Source organism: Sus scrofa, chromosome 18 (genome assembly GCF_054392235.1).
Source record: "Sus scrofa isolate SSC_HxYL_T2T_F1_AM1 chromosome 18, Sscrofa_HxYL_maternal_Yorkshire_Landrace_v2.0, whole genome shotgun sequence".
In the NCBI taxonomy this organism is placed as follows: Eukaryota; Metazoa; Chordata; class Mammalia; order Artiodactyla; family Suidae; genus Sus; species Sus scrofa.
In genome coordinates this window covers 26,980,975-26,999,493 of record NC_139400.1, presented here as the reverse complement: position 1 = coordinate 26,999,493, position 18,519 = coordinate 26,980,975, and the positions used below count along the sequence as shown (strand labels likewise).

Below are 18,519 nucleotides of genomic sequence, written 5' to 3'. Positions count from 1 at the left end.
CATCCTAGCCAGAAGCCGAACCTGGTGGTCTTCTGTGCTTGAACAAATAGATAGATAGACAGATAGACAGACAGACAGATAGATAGTTGAATAAACAAACAGAGGAGGAAGGAAGGAAAGAAGGAAGCCCTTATCTGTACTCTATGTTGATTTCAATGGCATCCCCATAGATACTCCCATGGTGGCACTTTTGGAACTGTCAATGTAAGTCACTGCACAGAGCTGATAAGAGATGCAGAGAAGTGGCTCTCTTGGATCAGTACGAGCCAGCAGTAGTCTGCCACTGGGTCTGCCCTACACTTTGGAATCTGGCTTCCTTCAGTAAGGTGACTCTGTGTCCCTCTCCATGCACTGATTACACACTTTCCGCAGAATGCAAAACTGGAGCTTGATGTGCTTTAGAAATTTGGGTGTTTGTACAAAACTTTCCATAAATGTTGCTAAATTCTTTGGCTGTTTTATATCGAATAAAACCCTCTGGCAGGGTTTCAAATGTGTCTGGAAATTACTTGTAAAGCTATTAAGAGGATAACAAAATGTAATTTAAATATAATTTTGCTACTAAAACATGTTAATTAAAATATGCTAATGTCCTTTGAGTGGTTCTAATGGAACATCAACAATGTTTTAAAGCTATTTACCTACACAAATTGCTCCAATGACATTTCTGGATCAAAAGTTCTCAAATCCATGATAATTCCAGTTATTAATTTGGTCATAGTTGCTGATATCTTTAGAGTTAATACAACATGAAGACAGTAAATATTTAAAGACCTTATAAAAATTGGAGTTCGACATTAAAGTTACTTGTCATGAAGGAGAAATAATGGAGCCATTCCCATAACAATGGAGTTAAATGAGAGTCAAAACCTCAAAATCCTAATTTGTCTGTTTTCCTCATAATTCTCTAGCACCTCTCTGTCCCCGTTTATCCTCATCCTTCTCTGCTTTGGACCACGGCCGGCGAGTTAGTCCACTGTGAGTACATCACAAGCTCCCTTGCCACGGCTTCTGCTTGAGTTTGGTAAATGGGAAGCAAGAGATAGGAGGGTGGGGGTGGGGGGGTCAATCCAAGTATTTCTTCCCCCTTCCTTCCTTGCTCTGGAGTCACATCTTTGGCAGGAAGTGGATCCTCCCATGGAAACAGTTCCTACTGGGTGAACTTCTTCCCCAGTGACACTGTTTTCCCCCTTGTCTCTTGCGTCCACGAGATTCTAGCATCTGCTGCTCATCTCTGGGTTCCTGGCTTCATTTGATCCCATGGCCCTGCCTACCCCTCTAAAATCTCACTCTTGATCAGGTCTCTTCTTTCTGTGGAGATACTGCCCTGATACATTCATATCATGTTCTTCCATTTTTCTTTTCTTTTTTTGTTTGTCTTTTGTCTTTTTAGGGCTGGACTCATGGCATATGGAGATTCCCAGGCCAGGGGTGGGATGGGAGCTGTAGCTGCCGACCTGTGCCAGAGCTATAGCAACGGGAGATCTGAGCTGTGTCTGCAACCTACACCACAGCTCATGGCAACTCTGGATCCTTAACCCACTGAGTGAGGCCACAGATTGATCCCACATCCTTATGGATGCTAGTCGGGTTTGTTAACTGAGACATGATGGCAATGCCCATTTTTATTTTCTATTAATTGGGAATGAAGTTCTAAGAAAAGTTACTCAGTGTGTTTTTGTATTTTCTACCTTTTCGGGAGATTTATTTAAAGCCTTATATGGTACAGGTACCAGTCATTCAGAACAGAGGCTGACTTGTGTGTTGTTCCAGTACATTCTGGGTAATTATTTGCCATTTTTGGTACAATGAAATCTAATTCCAGGATATTAGAATTGAAAGGAAAGAAGTGAAAGATAAGTGATGAGATCTAAAATAAAATGCATTAGCTGATTCTGCAGCCAAGGCAATGGCCTTCAATTGTTTATTCTCTTATTTCCTCTATTTGAAGTGGTTTTCCTATTACCGGCTTTCCCACTGCTCTCTTTTTGAGATGTGGTAAATTTAAAAAATCAGTGTGTATTGGGGTCATCAGAGGGCTTGTTAGGACAGGGACTGCTGGGCTGTGTCCCCAGAGTTTCTGATTCAGTATGTGCTATAAGAAATATATTTGGTGATGGTGCAGCAGGTTAAGGATCATTGCTGTGACTTGGGTCACAGCTATGGCATGGGTTCGATACCTGGCCGGGGAACTTCTGCATGCCATGGGCATGGCAAAGAAAGAAAGGAAAAGAGAAGAGAAAAGAAAAGTGAAAAGGAAGAAGGAGTTTTCATGGCTCAGCAGTTAACAAACAAAGTGAGAATCCACGTGGATGCAGGTTTGATCCCTGGCCTCGCTCAGCGGGTTAAAGATCCAGCGTTGCTGTGAGCTGTGGTGTAGGTTGCAGACATGGCTCAGATCTGGTGTTGCTGTGGCTGTGGCATAGGCCAGCAGCTGCAGCTCTGATTCGATCCCTAGCATGGGAACTTCCATTGGCCCTAAAAAGCAAGCAAGCAAGCAAGCAAGCAAGCAAGAAAGAAAGAAAGAAAAGAAAGAAAGAAAAAGAAAAAGGAAAGGAAGGAAGGAACTTGGGCTTTGTCTCTGGTTCCTGGCATAGACCTTCCTCAAGTGATGAAGGTCTTTGGTTGTTTGTAAGGAGCCCCTTTTGAGCATACCAGTGTTTATGCTAATGAGGTGACAGGATGGGGCTCCTACAGAGTCTCAGGATAGGGCCGGTCACCAGAAAGACCAAGCAATTAGAAGACTGGAATTTTCAGCCCCACCAACTGATCTCTGGGAAGTGGAGGGAGCTGGAGATTAAGCTCTATAAAAACTCTTGAACAACAAGATGTGATGAGTTTCCAGACTGGTGGGAGGGTGATACACCCAACTCCATGGGACAGAAGCTCTGCATAAGGGACCCTCCTGGACCTCACTTATGTATCTCTTTATCTGGCTGTTTATCTGCATCCTATATGATGTCCTTTATCTTAAACTACTAAATGTAAGTAAATATTTCCCTGGGCTTTGTGAGCTATTCTAGCAAATTATCCAACCCAAGGAGGGGGTTGTAAGACACTCCCCACCCCATAGCCCGTTGGTCAGATGTACAGGTGACAACCCGGACTTGTACTGATGTCTGAAGTGGGAGTGGTCTCGTGGGACTCCTTACCCTGTGGACTCTAACACTATCTCCAGGTAGATGGTATCAGAATTGAGTTAAAATTATAGGACACAGTCTGTGTCTTCTAGTGGTGGTGCTGGAAAACACACCAGAAGAGGTCCGGCTGAGAATTTGCATTGCTAATATGTTTCCAGGTGATGCTGATGCTGCTGGTTCAGGGACACGCTTTAAGAACCACTGTAGTAAATAATCTGGATCATATAACAGATGGTTGTCTGGTGGCCCTTCCAATTATTCTCCTTTCTACAGTTTATCTTGATGCTCTTTGCGGCTTGTGCTGCTTCATCAGCTAAGAGACATGCATTTTTGCCTCAAGTATTAAGCATCTCTCTCAAGACTTTTACCTCTCACGCCTTATTTTGTGTTCACAATGTAAAAGAGTTCTGGAACAACAGTGGTAGAAATATCTTGGGTCCTTTCCTAAGCTTTCTAATGGATTTTATTCAGTTTCCCAAAGTAGTGACTGTATATATTTTCCTATATATAGATACAAGTTATTATAAAAAAGCTAATGCAAACTCTTATATTTGGAACGGATGCAGTGACTGGGTCACTTTGATGTACAACAGAAATTGAAGAAACATTATAAATCAACTATAATAATTTTTTTTAAAAAAAGCTAATTCATTTACAGTTAAAAAGACATATCTGAATGATTTAATTCCTTATTGGTGATGGCCTGTTTCTCACTGTCATTGAGAATGGGTCCAGTAATAAAGCAAATACATAAATTTCAGTGTTTAACAACTTTTTACTTCCTTACTAGCCTCAGAGTACAGGAGGACCTAAGAAAAGACATGGTATTTCTAAGAAAAGAGTGGCTAAGCTCTTACCACGCCAGATGGACTAATGTCAAAACAAGACACACATAAATCTAGAGGCTTCTGTTTCTTGGGAAGATTCTACCATTCTGATCTAATTGGGTTTAACCTCACATAACAGTTATTATTGGGCATATGAAGTAACTTAAGATGGAAAACTGAAGCAGAGAAAAAGTTCATAAACTGTAATTAAATCATAAACCCTTTAGGAGTTTTCACATATGAAGTCAGCTCGCAGCCAGAGGATACTAGGAAGGTAACCAGGTTCTCAACCTGACTCAGGTCAGCCTGACTCCCATCTTGGAAATGGGTTAAGTTGCTATATGTGGGCCCATGGTCCAGCCAACATCTCTGTCTTAATGGTGTTCCAGCCAGACTGCCTGGAAGTAAATTTATTTGTGTTACTTTGAAAATACTGCTTTAAACATTCTTTGACATAAATTGGAGCAATATTTTTTTGGATCTGTCTCCTAAGGCAAAGGAAATAAAAGCGAAATTTTAATTTATTTTTAATTTTTAAAAAATTTTAATTTTTAAAAATATTTTTAGGGCTGCACCCACTGCATATGGAAGTTCCTAGACTAGGGGTCCAATTGGAGCTGCAGCTTCTAGCCTACACCACAGCCACAGCAATGCCAGATCCAAGCCACATCTGGGACCTACGCCATAGCTTGCAACAACGCTGGATCCTCAATCCACTGAGTGAGGCCAGGGATCAAACTCACATCCTCATGGATACTAGTCCGGTTCTTAACCCACTGAGCCACATTAGGAAATCCATAAAAAAAGCAAAATTTTAAAATGGGACCTAATTAAACTTAATAGCTTTTACACAGAAAAGGAAACCACTGACAAAATAAAAATACAACCTACTGAATGGAAGAAAATATTTGCAAATGATATGACTGATAAGGAGTTAATATCCAAAATATGTAAACAGCTCATACAACTTAACATCAAAAAAAAAAAAAAAAACCAAACAAACGACTCAATTGAAAAATGAGCAGAGGACCTGAACAGGCATTTTTCCAAAGAAGATATTCAGATGGCCAATAGCCACATGAAAAGATGCTAAACACTGCTAATCATTAGGGAAATGCAAATCAAAACCACAGTGAGATATCACCTTACACCTGTCAGAATGGCTTTCATCAAAAAGACCACAAATTACAAATGTTGGTGAGGATGTGGAGAAAAGCCAACACGGTGTACACTGTTGGTAAATTGGTGCAGCCACTGTGAGAAACATTATGTTGGTTTCTAAAAAAACTAAAACACTACTGTAAAATGAAAACACTAATTCAAAAAGACACTTACACCCCAATGTTCATGGCAGCATTGTTTACAATAGCCAAGATACAGAAACAACCTAAGTGTCCATCAAGAGATGAATGGATAAAGAAGCTGTGGCACACACACACACACACACACACACACACAATATGGAATACTACTCAGCCATAAAAAAGAATGAAATTTTGCCATTTGCAGCAACATAGATGGACCTGGAAAGTATTATGCTTAGTGAAATAAATCAGAGAATGACAAATATCATATGATATCATTTATATGTGGTATATAAAAAAATAGAACAGGAGTTCCCATCATGACTCAGTGATTAATGAATCCAACTAGGAACCATGAGGTTGCTGGTTTGATCCCTGGCCTTGCTCAGTGGGTGGGGATCCGGAATTGCCGTGAGCTGTGGTGTAGGTCACAGACATGGCTCAGATCCTGCATTGCTGTGGCTGTGGTGTAGGCTGGCAGCTACAGCTCTGATTCGACCCCTAGCCTGGGAACCTCCATATGCCATGGGAGTGGCCCTAGAAACAGTAAAAAGACAATAAATAAATAAATAAATAAAATTAATATAACGAAAGAGAAAGACAGATATAGAGAACTAGTGGTTACCAGTGGGGAGAGGGAAGGGGGAGGGGCAAGACAGGGGGAGGGGATTAAGAAGTATAAACTGCTATATATAAAATAAATAAGCTACAAGGTCATATTGTGCAGTATAGGGAACATAGTTTATATTTTTATAAGTATAATATTTTATAATTTATATTTTACAGTGACTCTGAATCATAATCTATAAAAATTTTGCATCATTTTGCTGAATGCCTGACACTAACAGAATATTATAAATCAGTATGTATGTGTAGATATAGATGGACAGTCATCTGCTCCTGAACAACGCATGGTGGTCATAGGTGGATGGAGGAGCAGTCCTAAAGCTGAGGCATTGTAGTGCAAGCACAGTAGTGGCACACAGGTGAGCCAGGTGTGGGAACAACCTCAGCACTAATGTTACTCCAGGGCAGGTAACTAAGGCACTTTTAACTGGAAACAGTAGACTCCCAAATTCCTTCAGACAACTTGACTGAGATAATGAGATTGTCTCTTACCTAGTAAAAGCCCCCATGCTTTCAATGCAGTCACTATGCTCAGAAAGTCTGACACATCTACCCACTTCTCCTCCTTGATGTCATTATTAGCTAGTTCCCTCTCTATACTTGTAAAAGCATCTGCCTGCATGTTTAAAATAAACTCACTCTGGTAGCATGAGCTTCCCCTGCTGAGCAGAACACATAAATATGCGCCTGCAGGGGAAAAAATGCTTTTTGCTGTAAATGGAACAAAAAGAGAGAAAATGGTATGGAAATTTCACTGCTGCCCGGTATTTATTTATATTCAGGCCAGGCAAGTTTATGAAATACATATATCCAGATTCAAGATTGGGTTTGAATTGGCATGAGCTGAATGCAGGTACTTTGTTGTTGTCTAATCTATACTACCTAGTTCTGATATCCGGAAATGTTTACATGAAGCTTTTCATCCTTAAAGTGTTTGTATTGCCCTACTGATATCAATAATTTTTTTTTTTTTGGTCATTTTTTAAAGGGACACATTCGAGGCACATGGAGGTTCCCAGGCCAGGGGTCAAATCAGAGCTACAGCTGCTGGCCTACCCCACAGCCACAGCAACGTGGGATCCAAGCCTTGCCTGAGACCTATACCACAGCTCATGGCAACGCCAGATCCTTAATCCACTGAATGAGGCTAGGGATCGAACCTGCGTCCTCATGGATACTACTAGTCAGATGCGTTTCTTCTAAGCCACAACAGGAACTCCGATATCAATATTTTTTTAAAAATCGGATTATGCATGAAACAGGTCTTTGGAATCTTCTTACTAAAGGAAAGCATTTTTCAGTTGTTTTAAGTAATTCTAAATAATGTATCTATAAATTTGAGGACAGTGTGGTTTCTGCTACTATTAGTGCCAGGCTAACTTTTGTACAGTTCTTCAGTTCTTTGGTCAAGAAGTTCTCTCCACCACACATTTCAGCTGGTGATGAAAGATAAAAGAGATGCCTTTTTGAAAGGGTCTACCTGGGTCTTTCTGATGGAAGAACTTACCTACCATGATGTCCATTCGAACTACGAGATCTTTTTTTTTTTTCCTTTAACTCACATACTTGTTTCAGTTAGTATTGGTAGGTTCTGGTAAGCATGCTTGTTTCATTTGAGTATTGAAAGAAGTTCACTGAAGTGGCACATATATATATATTTAGAGAAGGAGACAGATACGGATATATCTATATCTAGAGAGATTTACTATGAGGATTTGGCTCACTCAATAATGGGGGCTGAGAAGCCCCATGATCTACCAGCTGCAAGCTGGAGGCCCAGGAAAGCCAATGGGATATAATTCCAGTCTGAGTGAGAACCAGGAGAGCCAGTGGTGAACATTCCAGGCCAAGGGCAGGAGAGGACCACAGTCCCAGCTCAGCAGGCAGACAGGAAGAAAATGGCAGGTGAGTTTCGTCCTTTCTCTTCCCTTTGTTCTATTCAGGCTCTCAGTGGATTGAATGATGCCCACCCACACTGGGAAAGGGAATCTACTTTTACTGAGCCCACTGAATTCAAATGCTAATTTCACCTAGAAACACTCACAGACACCCAGAAATGATGTTTAATCTGGGCACTTTATGGCACAGTCAAATTGACACATAAAATTAGCCATCACATTGTCCTTTAAAACTGGAAATGAAATAAAGTGATTCCCAGATAAACAGTCTAAGAGAATGGGTGTTAGACCCAAGCTGAAAAGAAATGATGCCAGACAGAACTTCAAGTCCAAGAGAGGGAAAGAAGACCACAAAAAGTGATAAATTTGTAGATAAATCTAAATAATTGTATGAATGTTTCTTTTTCTTTTTTTTCTCTTAATTTGTTTTGAGACATAAGGTTGTTTAAAGCAACAATTAACATTGTATTTTGAGTTTATAACATATACAGATGTAACAGCACATTTATATACCATTATAAATACATAAAATATAAATATATTAAATATAAATATATAAACAGCATCTACAGATATTCAGATATAGGGAGGGAGAAGGACATGGAGCTATAGGGTAGCAGAGTTTCTGTGTTTTACCAGAATAACATAAATATTCATCTGAGACTGTGATCGATTAAAATGCATGTTTTACAGAAACATGAATGGTTCTACAGAAGCCATTAAGAAGGTAATTCAAAATGTATAGTTAAAATCAACAGTAATTTAAATGGTGCACTAAAATTTTTGTTCAACATAAAAGGCAGCAATAAGGAGGCACAGAGTAACAAAAAAGATTTCGACATACTATTCAAACAGGAATCTTAAGAAAGGTGGTGTAGCTGTATTAATATCACACAGAATGATAAGACTCAAAATATTGCTAGAAACCAAATGAGATATTTCATAATGATAAAAGGAGCAACATATCAAGAAGATATAACAATTATACTAGTATATGTATATAAGAGAGAGACTCAAAATATTGAGGCAAAAATTGACAGAACTGAAAGGAGAAATGGAGAGTTCAACCCTAGTTATAGATAGAAGTTCATTACTCACCTCTCAATTGATAAAATGACCAGATGTAAAATTAGCGAGGATATAGAAGACATGAACAGCACTATTAACCAACTTAATCTAACTTTTTTTTTGGCTGCCCCACAGCATATAGGCATTCCTGGGGCAGGGATCAAATCTGAGCCACAGTTGTAACCTAAAACCGTAGCTGTGGCAATGCCGGATCCTTTAACCCTCTGTGCTGGCTGGGGATTGAACTAGTGTGCTGGTGCTGCAGAGGTGCTGCCAATCCCATTGCACCACAGCAGGAACTCCTAATCTAACTTTTTCTGTAACACTCTACCCCACCACGTGAGAGAAGAAAATACATTCTTTAAAGCACACATGGGATATCATCCAACATAGATCATATGCTAGTCATACAACAAGTCTCAATAAATTCAAAAAGATTTAAATCATTCAAAGTACACCTGACTACAATAGAACTAAATTAGAAATTTAGAAATTAGAAATCAACAGAAGAAATGGGAGAAGTCCCCAGATCTTTGGAAATGAAGCAACACACTTCTAAGTAATCTGTGTGCCAAAAAAGAACTCACAATGGGGATTTTAATTTTTTTTTTTTGTCTTTTCTAGAGCCCCACCTCGGCATATGGTGGTTCCCAGGCTAGGGTTCTAATCAGAGCTGTAGCCTCCAGCCTACGCCACACCCACAGCAACACGGGATCCGAGCAGCGTCTGTGACCTGCACCACAGCTCATGGCAATGCCGGATCCTTAACCCACGAGTGAGGCCAGGAATTGAACCTGCAACCTCATGGTTCCGAGTCAGATTTGTTAACCACTGAGCCACAACGGGAACACTTAAAATATTTTCAGCGTAATGAAAATGAGAACATAACATGTCAAAGTTTAAGAGATGCATATAAAGCAGCACTTGGAGGAGTTAATAAGTGTAACTTTAAACACTTATTAAAAAGGCAGATCTCACATCAATAATCTAAGCTTCCATTTTAGTAAACGAGAAAAGAGTAAAGTCAACCTAAAGCAAACAGAAGGAAGGAAGATCTGAGTGAAGTTCAATGAAATAGGAAACAAACAAAAAAAGTTAGGAGACAATCAGTAGATACAAAAGTTTGTTCTTTGAAAAGCTCAAAAATTGATAAACTTTACCTAGACTAAGAAAAAAAGACAAAGATTAGCAAAATCAGGAGTAAAAAAGGGATCATCAGTGTCAACCCGATGAAGACAACAAGGATTATAAAGGAATGTTATGGACAACTTGGGTTAAATGAAATGGTAAGTTTCTACAAGGACACAAATCATCAACATTGACTAAAAAATAAATAGAAAGGCTGGATATACCTATAACAAACATACTAGATTTGTAATTAAAAATCTTTCTATGAAGAAAAGCTTAGGCCCAGACAGCTTCACTGGTAGAGTCTACCAAATATCTAATGAAGAAATAATGTCAAGGAGTTCCCATTGTAGCTCAGTGGGTTAAGAACCCAACTAGTATCTATGAGGATGCTGGTTTGATCCCTGGCCTCACTCAGTGGGTTAAGGATCTGGCATTGCTGAAAGCGGTAGCACAGGTTGCAGATTGGCTCGGATCTGGTGTTCCTGTGGCTGTGGTGTAAGCTGGTGGCCATGACTCCAATTTGGCCCCTAGCCTGAAAACTTCTATATGCCATGTGTGCGGCCCTAAAAAGACAAAAAAAAAAAAAAAAAAAGCCAATTTCATGCAAACTCCTCAAATAGAGGAGGACGAAACACTTTCCAACTCATTCTATAAGTCTAGTATTACCCTAATAACAAAGCCAGACAAAGATGTGATAAGAAAACTAATTAACACAGGTACAAAAATCCTTAACACAGTATTAGCAAACCAAATTCAACAACCTGTAAAAAGAATTCTACACCATGACTAGGTGTGATTTATTCCAGGAATGCAAGGTTGACCTAATATTCAAAAATCAATTTATGTAATAGCTTATGTAATTATTATGTACATAATGAATAAATAAAATATATTTAATTTATAAAAATTATTATGTAATACTTTATGTAACTATCCAAATTTTATATAATTAATAGAATAAAGAATAAAATCCACATAATCACCTTAATAGAAACAGAAAAGGCATGACAACAGCCAAAAACCACCTATGATAAAAATTCTCTACAAAACAGGAATAGATGGGAATTTCCTCAATGTTATGAAACAAGCATCTTACAAAAAAGCTACAGCTAGTATTATTCTTTCTTTTTCTTTTCTTTTTTTTCTTTTTAGAGCCACACCTACAGCATATGGAAGTTCCCAGGCTAGGGGTCAAATCAGAGCTGCAGGTGCTGGCCTACGCCACAGCCACAGCGGTACTGGATCCAAGCCGCATCTGCAACCTATGCTGCAGCTTGCAGCAATGCAGGATCCTTAACCCACTGATCAAGGCCAGGGATCAAACATGCATCCTCACGGACACTGTGTCGGTTTCTTAACCCACTGAGCCACAACGGGGACTCCTCCTCTTTGTTTTTAATGATGAAAGAATGAATGCTTTCGCACTACCATCAGGAATAAGGCAAGAACATCTGCTCTTGCCACCTCTAACATTGTACTGGAGAAATGGGATATGGCCAGAAAAATAAATTAAAGGCATGTAGGTTGAAAGGAAGAAGTTAGTCTTTATCCCCAGATGACATAATCCTGTATGGAGAATATCCTTAAGGGTCAACAAAAAATTTTACTAGAACTAGTAAGTGAGCTTAGCGTGTTTGCAGAATACAAGATCGAGATAAAAATCAATTGTGTTTCTGTGCAAACAATCCAAACAATCCAAAAAGTGAAATCAAAAAAATTCTTTTCACAGTATTGAAATGAATCAAATAAATGGTTTGGAACAAACATAATAAAAGACAACAAGTACATTGAAAATTAGAAAGCATAGCTAAGATAAAGAAGAGCTACGCTGAATGGGGAGACGCTTCATGTTCACGGATTGGAAGACTCAGTATTAACAGGTGGCAGTTGTCCCCACAGTGATCTGTAGGTTCAATGCAATCCCTGTCCAGGTCCTAGAAAGCATTCTAATAGAAATTGATAAGCTGTTCCTGAAAAGAATACGGACGGCAGAGAACCTGAAATAGCCAAAACAATGTTGTAAAGAGCAGTACAGATTTGTGTACCTGATTATAAAACTTACTATAAAGGTACCGTTTGGAATGGCTTTAGTGGAAGGATAAATATAGATATCAAGGAAGCAGAACTGAGAGTCAGAATTAAGAAAATTCTTGGAATTTCTGTTGTGGTGCAGCGGAAACAAATCCAACTAGGAACGATGAGGCTGCGGGTTTGATCCCTGGCCTTGCTCAGTGGGTTAAGGATCCAGTGTTGCCGTGAGCTGTGGTGTAGGTCTCAGGCGTGGCTTGGATCTGGCGTTGCTGTGGCTGTGGTGTAGGCTGGCAGCTGTAGCTCTAATTAGACCTCTAGCTTGGGAGCCTCCATATGCCACGGGTGTGGCCCTACAAAGACAGAAGACAAAAAAAAAAAAAGAAAGAAAGAAAAAGAAAAATTCTCATGTTATGGTTAATTCATTTTCAACAAAGCTACCCAGGCAACAGAAGAGGGGAAATAATAGTTTTTTTCAAGAACAAATGGTCCTGAGAGAAAAGAGAAAAAAATATCCTTGACCCACAGCACACAAACATCAACTTAAAATGAGATGACAGACCTAAATGTAAGAACTAAAACTATAAACTTCTAGAAGAACTCAACAACAAAATCTTTGTGACCTTGAATTAAGCAAATATTTCCTAGATATTGATACCCAAACCAGATCCATCACAAATTGATCAAGTAGATGTCATTGAAACTTAAGACTGTTGCTCTTCGAAAGAGAGCATTAAGAAAATTAGAAGTCAGACCACAAACTGGGAAAAATATCTGCAAATCACATATCTGATAAAGGACTTTTACCCAGAATATATACATATATATACAGAATATATACATTTATATATACATAAAGAACTCTTTTAGCATAGTGATGTTAACAAAACAATTAAATAATAGGCATTAATCTGAATACTCATTTCACTAAAGAAAATGTATGAATGCTAATAAGCACATGAAGACATGCCCAATAGCTTAGGGAAATGCAAATTAAAATATTAGTGAGACAACATTACATACCTATTGAAATGCAACAATTTTATTTTTTTAATGGCTGCACCTGTGGCATATGGGGGTTCCTGGGCTAGGGGTCAAACCAGAGCTGCAGCTGCTGGCCTATGCCACAGCCACAGCAATGCTGGATCCGAGCCACATGTGTAACCTATGCTGCAGCTTATGACAATGCTGGGCCCCTTGACCCACTGAGCAAGGCCAGTGATCGAACCCTCATCCACAGAGAGACTATGCCGGGTTCTTAACCCTCTGAGCCACAACAGAAACTCCTGAAACACTATAATTAAAAAAAAAAAAAAAAAAGGAGATCCCTGGTGGCCTAGTGGTTAAGGATTCAGTATTATCACTCCTGTGGCTCAGGTTCTAGCCCTGGCCCGGGAACATCTACATGCCATGGCACAGCCAAAAAAATGAAAAATAAGGTATTTCCCATTGTGGCTCAGTGGAAATGAGCCCAATTAGGTTCCATGAGGATGCAGGTTTGATCCCTGGCCTTGCTCAGTGGGTTAAGGATATAGCACTGCCATGAGCTGTGGTATAGGTCGCAGATGCAGACTGGGTCTCGGGTTGTTGTGGCTGTGGTGTAGGCTGGCAGCTGTAGCTCTGATTCAACCCCTAGCCCAGGAACTTCCATATGCTGCAGGTGTGGCCCTAAAAAGACCATAAATAAATAAATAAATAAATTAAATTAAATTAAAAATAAAATGATACCAAGTGCTGGTGAGGATATGGATAAACGGTAATCTCATACATTGATAGTAGGAATGAATGTAAAATGGTATAGCCACTTTGGAAAACATTTTGACAGGTCATTAAAAACTTAGGCGTAAACTTACCATACAGTGGAACAATTGTACTCTTAGATTATCTACCTACCATAAATGTACCCATATGTCTACACAAAGGATTTTTTTTCTTTGTCTTTTTAGGCCGCACCTGTGGCACATGGAGGTTCCCAGGCTAGGGGTCAGATTGGAGCTGTAGCTGCTGCCCTACGCCACAGATGCAGCAATGCAGGATCCGAGTCACCTCTGCAACCTATACCACAGCTCACGGCAATGCTGGATCCTTAACCCACTGAGCAAGGCCAGGGATGGAACCTGCGTCCTCATGAATGCTAGTCAGATTTGTTTCCACTGAGCCACGATGGGAACTCCTACACAAAGGTTTTTAAGTGAATGTTCATAGAAGTAAATTCACAATAGATAAAAATTAGAAGCAATCCAAATGTTAACTGGTGAATTAACAAATGTACTATATTTATATATTACTTAGCAATAAAAGGGAATGAACTACTCATAAGTTTATAACATGGGTTAATCTCAAAAATATGCTAAGTGAAAAAACATAGATACAAAGAATCACGTATTTATGATTCCATCTATATAAAATATCCATAAAAGGCAAATCTGTAGAAACCAAAAGTGAGGATTTACTACAAATAGGCATGAAGGGAATTTGGGGGCTGATGGCAATATTGTAAAATTAGATGGGTGATAGTTAAGTCAATAACACAATAAACTTATTAAAAATAACTGAATTATGTACTCAAAAACAAACACTTAACCTCCTGGGTATTCCAATTCTTGCCCCTAGACCTGCCCCTATACTATCTTTCTCCAAATAGCTGGACCAATAATAATTCCCTTCACTTCAAGATGGGTCACAACTATGAAAAAAATCCAACCAACCAAACAGCAGCAATAAAATAAAACAAAACAAAACCCCAAAATGGGAATTACATAAGAGTGCAAGCAGAAAAAGATAAGAGAGCTATGATAAATAAAAGAAAAAAAACACAAGCATTAGAAAAATTACCTCGGGAGTTCCCGTCGTGGCGCAGTGGTTAACGAATCCGACTAGGAACCATGAGGTTGCGGGTTCGGTCCCTGCCCTTGCTCAGTGGGTTAACGATCCGGTGTTGCCGTGAGCTGTGGTGTAGGTCGCAGATGCGGCTCGGATCCCGCGTTGCTGTGGCTCTGGCGTAGGCCGGTGGCTACAGCTCTGATTCGACCCCTAGCCTGGGAACCTCCATGTGCCGCGGGAGCGGCCCAAAGAAATGGCAAAAAGACAAAAAAAAAAAAAAAAAAAATTACCTCATGATGTGGTAAAAATTGAGACCAGAGAATTCTTTGTGAAATCAAACAATTTAATGAAGAAATGATCTTCATGAAAAATAAGTTCAAATACGACATATAGAGGCTCAAGAAAGAAATAATAGGGCAGTAGAAGAAAATAAAAAGTTAGCAGAAATCTGGAAGGCAAAGAGAGGAGAAAAACGATTATGAAAATTAAAATCACTATTAAGGCAGCAATGAGGAGACTGGACACTGCTAAGTATATACCCGGAGTCATGGGATAAAGTCTTAAGAAAACTGAACAATACTAAGTGGAAAGGAACAAAGAATGCAAATGGCTTGCATAGAAGATGATAGATAAAGGAAAAAGAGCTAAGAGTTAACATACTCAAAGTTAGTGACCATGGAGAAAAGAACATTAAGAATAAGAAAAGAAAGTATTGAGATAAAATTAAGGACTAGGACTTTGAACAGACTTGCATTTACAGATTGAGTGTACACATTGTATCCAAGAGAACACGACATATGCTAATACACACAAGACATATTTTGACTGACATATTTTGTATAACATAAAGTTAAACATGAAAAATGAATCTGAGAGGCATCAGACAAAAAAATAAGACATCTTTAAAGGAAACTCAGTTTGGCTTCACGCTTCTACCTACAATATTCAGTATTCTTAGTGAAAAAAGTGGTGGATGTTTTTCACAAATTTTCATCCCAGTTCAAAGGAAGATATTTTCAAATATTAATTCTCTGGTATATTTCTTAAACAAAGTATTAGAAGTTGAACTTCTGTGAATCAAATGGTAAATGGAAAAGTTTAGGGTCAAAAAGCAACTGGTGGCATTGAATCCACTGGATGCAAAACTAAGACAGCAAATGAGGAAACAATTAGAAAATCATAGGGAAGTGTTTACTCTCGAGGTAGAAAGATGATTCATCTAGAGTTAGAAGATGGGAAAAGAGAAATGGGAGATAGTGTAAATATATCAGTTTGCTCTTATTCATAATGAAGAGTTAGTAGATATCTTTCAGGGTTGATAAATTAATATGTAAAATATTACTATATTATTTAAAGGTATAACAGTAACATTGGATAGCCAAACTTGGGTATGAAGGAAAGGATGGTACATTAAGATGTAGAATTATACTTATTTCCTCATTTTTTCAAAGTGGGAATCCCAACAGAAATCTAATTGCAAAGTAAAAGAAGATTTAGTGTATTATATCAATATCTAAAACCTGTGGGATTAATTTCACTATTTTTTTTTCTTTTTAGGGCCACACCTGCAGCATATGGAAGTTCCCAGGCTAGGGGTCAAATTGGAGCTGCAGCTGCCGGCCTACCCCACAGCTACAGCAATGCCAAATCCAAGCTGCATCTGTGACCCACACCTCAGCTCATGCAACACCAGATCCTTAACCCACTGAGCGAGGCCAAGGCTTGAACCCGCATCCTCATGGATACTAGTTGGCTTTGTTACTGCTGAGCCACAACAGGAACTCCTAATTTCACTATTATAAGAAAACAATATATTGGATCAGAAAGCAAAACCATTTATAAGGGATACAGTGAAAACAAAGTGACTTGGAAAGTTCACAAGTAAGAAGCTAGGAAGAGTTATGCAAGGCAAACTAAATAAAGAGAAAGCAGAGATTTTAATCAGACAATGGCAAATTAAAAACAAAGTCCACTAAATGATACAGCTCGAAAGCAAAACACCAGATATCCCAATCAAAAAATGAGCAGGAGACCTAAATAGACATTTCTCCAAAGAAATCATATAGATGAAGTTCCCACTGTGGTGCAGTGGGTTAAGAATCTGACTGAAGTGGCTCGGATTGCTGCAGAGGTGCAGGTTTGATCCCCAGCCTGGCTCAGTGGGTTAAAGGATCCAGGTGTTGCCGCAGCTGCAGTATAGTTTGTAGCTGTGGCTCAGATTCAATCCCTCACCTGGGAATTTACATATGCCATATGTGTGGCCACAAAATTAAGAAAAATAAATTTAAAAAGATATATAGATGGCCAGTAGGCACACGAAAATATGCTCAACATCATTAATTCTTAGAGAAATGCAAATCAAAACTACAATGAGGTACCACTTCACAGCAGTCAGAAAAGCCACCATTTAAAAGTCTACAAATAACAAACACTGGAGAGGGAATGGAGAAAAGGGAACCCTCCTACACTGTTGGTGGGAATGTAAATTGGTACATACATACTATGGAAAACAGTAGGGAGTTTCCTTAAAAAAACTAAAAATAGGAGTTCCCTGGTGGTATAGCAGTTAAGGGATCCAGTGTTGTCATTGCTGTGGTGAGGGTTCAATCCCTGGCCTGGGAACTTCTGCATGCTGTGGGCATGGCCAAAACAGAGAGAAAACTAAAAATAGAGTTGCCATATGATCCAAAAGTCCCACTCCTGGCATATATTTGGAGAAAAACATAATTCAAAAAAAAAAAGTATATGTACCCCAGTCTTCACTGCAGCACTATTTACAATAGCCAAGACATGGAAGAAACTTAAATGTCCATCAAGAGATGAATGGATAAAGAATATCTAGTCTGTCTGTCTGTCTATCTATCTACCCATCTATCTATCTAGAGGAATATTACTCAGCTATAAAAAAGAATGAAATAATACCATCTGCAGCAACATGAATGGACCTAGAGATTATCAAACTAAGTGAAGTAAGTCAGAAAGACAAATACCATATAATATCCCTTATAAGTGGAATCTAAAATATAACACAAACTCATTTATGAAACAGAAACGACTCACAGACATAGAAAGTAAACTTATGGTTACCAAAGGGAAGCGGGAGAAGAGGCATAAGTTAGGAGTTTGGGATTAGCAGATACAAACTATTATACATAAAATAAACAAAAAGGTCCTACTGTATACTGCATACTGAATATAATATAGGGAACTATATTCGATACCTATAATAAACCATAGTGGAAAAGACTGTGAAAAAGAATATATATATGTGTGTATATATATACACATATTATACATGGACACACACATATGTATGAGTCACATTGCTAGGCACTAGAAACTAACACAGCATTGTAAATCAATCATACTTCAATAAAAAGTTCACTAAATGAGGTAAACAAAGCATTCCCCATTCATGACATAACAGTCATGCACATTTGCACACCAAATAAGACGTAAAAGCAAAGAAAATCTGAAGGAACCACAAAGAAAAACAGTGGTGGACCATCAACTGACTTTTTGCTGCTCAGGATAGGTAAGTAGATTCTTAGAATGTGGTAGGCACTGTTGATCTCCTCCCAGGGTTCTTTTATACCCTTTCCCCATTGAACAGAAGCATGAGGTACACTTGGGGTGAGGGTAATGGTGATAAAGGGAATTAATCCCATCTAGA

The 18,519-nt window shown here is 38.8% G+C and overlaps 2 long non-coding RNA genes across 3 annotated transcripts in view; one reads left to right on the top strand and one right to left on the bottom strand.

Annotated features, from left to right (window-relative positions):
- LOC146394945 (uncharacterized) overlaps window positions 1–1,900 on the top strand; it is a 39,494-nt gene extending 37,594 nt beyond the window's left edge. Inside the window, exons 2-3 of the long non-coding RNA XR_014833890.1 lie at window positions 912–978; window positions 1,394–1,900. This is a non-coding gene — a long non-coding RNA (uncharacterized LOC146394945). The remainder of the gene's footprint in view (window positions 1–911; window positions 979–1,393) is intronic.
- LOC106506781 (testis-specific gene 13 protein) overlaps window positions 1–18,519 on the bottom strand; it is a 539,004-nt gene that overhangs the window by 104,409 nt on the left and 416,076 nt on the right. The gene's annotated exons all lie outside the window — the stretch shown is intronic.